General features: G+C 33.5%; 1 pseudogene; it reads right to left on the reverse strand.

Annotated features, from left to right (window-relative positions):
* Positions 1-1535: 1535 nt before the first annotated feature.
* LOC111148860 lies at positions 1536-2152 on the reverse strand (annotated as a pseudogene).
* Positions 2153-2493: the final 341 nt, after the last annotated feature.

Consider the following 2493-nt stretch of genomic DNA (forward strand, 5'->3'; position numbering starts at 1 on the left):
AAAATACATTGCTAAATAATTCATAATTTAAAGAAAAAAATCATAATAGAAATTTAAAAACACTTAGAACAAAGGAGTAATTAAAAAAAGTGTATCAATGCATAGGTTTCAACCAAAGTGGTGTTTCAATGGAAATTTATATCCCTAAATATTTTCAGAAAAAGTTATATTTAGAGAAAATTATTTTACATATATATATGTAGAAAAACAGACAAGGCTGCAAACTTATATGTAATATCCATCTGAAGCTTGAAAAAATAAATCTGAAGAAATTACAAAAAATACATACTAAAAATAAGAATGTAAATAAACAACAAAATAAATATACCATATGGATGAATAACTAATCTAAAAAGCTTGTTTTATGAAAATATATCAAAAAGGCACATTTTCATGCTAGGAAAAACAAAAGATATAAAATAATTTTTAAACTAGTCACAACTAGGTATAAACTAGACATAATAAGAGATAAAAATTTCAAACTTAAAAAGACACAGTTAAAAACTATTTGACAATACTGGGGGCTTTCGGACCTGGGAATGCTTCAGTGAAATACATGAATTCATGGGGAAAGGTAGAATATAAAGCTTTTTTTTTTAGTTACTTAAACACTTTTCACCTGTATTCTCCTTCTGAGTAAACACATAACTATAACTTATAATATTTGAAATAGTCTTACTCCTGTTGTTAACCTATAAATAGACAAGTTTTTGGTGGAACTAAGTAATTTTTTCTACAGATTTGTTAAAAAAAAAAAAGTTCTAAAGACCTAGATTTGAGTTTATTAAAGATGCCAATTATAGCTCTAATGAAATTAACTTTTCATAGAAAAATGAAAGTCCAACATAAGAAAATGTCAACAAATAGCAATGCTAATGTTATAATTTCATGATAATTTTAAGAGAAATTAAACCCTTTTAATAACTGATTCTTGTATCTAAACACTTCAGACAAGTTCAATTTTCCATCTTGATAACTATTTTTGCTTTTAATATGTATTCATTAAGATCTCATTTACCTATAGCATTTTGTTTTTGGACTCAATTTGTTGTCTACAGTGAATGAAAAGTGACATTGTCTTTAAAAGTAGAGAACAAGTTTTCTGATGGTTTTGACAGACTACCTCCATCAAAGATTATTTTTTTAAGCTTTGGGATATATTTGACATATAATATTGTGTAAGTTTAAAGTGTACAATATGTTGACTTCATACACATATAAAATGAAATGATTACCATCCTAACGTTAGCTAACATCTCCATCATGTCAAGTAATTACTATTCCTTTTGTTGTCTGGCATTTGTGATCTACTCCCTTAGCAACTTTCAAGTACATAATATAGTACTTTTAATTATAATCATCATGCTGTACCTTCATTCCCCAGAACTTATTCATTTTATAACTCGAAGTTCAGACTAACATCTCCCATTTTTTCCTACCCACCAGCCCCTGGTAACCACTACTCTTATGAGTTTGATGCGTGCGCACGTGTGTGTGTCTCTGTATGTGAAAAAGAAAAATAGCTTCTTATGCTTTTATGGGTAAGAAATTGTCAGATGCCTTTGGACAGGTGCTTTCTGACCTTTCTGAGTCTTTGGAGACGCTGCCTCTGGCCTGCAGCTTTCTGGGCAGGAACCTTCTGGGCTGGTGCCTTCTTGTCTGCAGTGACCACCTTTTTTGCTGGAACCTTTACAGCAGCTGCGGCAGCTGCACCCTTAGCAGAGGGTGCTTTTTTTGGAAGAAAATTCCAGGAGAGCTGCTTTTTTTGTAGCTTCCTAACTTCAAACTTGATTATTCTGTTCCTCATTTTCTTGGCCTTCTTGATTTTTAAAACAATCAAAAGCTGTCATCTTGGCTCTCCTTTCTCTGTCTTTCATCTTCTTGGTCCATCCTGTGGCTATGCATTTTGTACTGATATCTGTCTTCTGCCAGGCTTGTCAGACATACTTATGACTGGCATCGTGTGGGCCCTTGAAGTGAGTGAGCTGCATGCATTTGAAAGGCAAAGCCTGATTCCTTACCTGAGTGCAGGGTCCATCAACCTAAGGCCTTTTCTGATCAATAACATCTACAATCTCAACCACCTTCCCTGCATGAAGTCCAAAGGAGATTAGACCCCCTGGCCAACCTCCACAAAGCTCCTGAACACCATGTTGGCAGCATTGGGCAAGAGGGGTTTGGGTTTTTTATATTCCATTTGTAAGTGACATTATACTATATTTGTCTTTCTCTAACATTTCACTTAGCATCATGCCCTAAGTTTCATCATGTTGTTACAGATGACAGGATTTCCTTCTTTGTCATGGCTGAATAATGCTCCATTGTATATATGTGGGTGTATATACAATGGAATGTTACATGTACACGTATATGTATATATACACACATTCCCCACATACTTATCTATTTATCTGTTGATGGACACTCAGGTTATTTCCATATCTTGGCTTCTGTGAATAGTACTGCAATGAACATGGGAGGGCAGATATCTCT

Source organism: Enhydra lutris, unplaced genomic scaffold, assembly GCF_002288905.1.
Source record: "Enhydra lutris kenyoni isolate GAN:26980312 unplaced genomic scaffold, ASM228890v2 scaffoldscaffold21, whole genome shotgun sequence".
Taxonomy (NCBI): domain Eukaryota; kingdom Metazoa; phylum Chordata; class Mammalia; order Carnivora; family Mustelidae; genus Enhydra; species Enhydra lutris.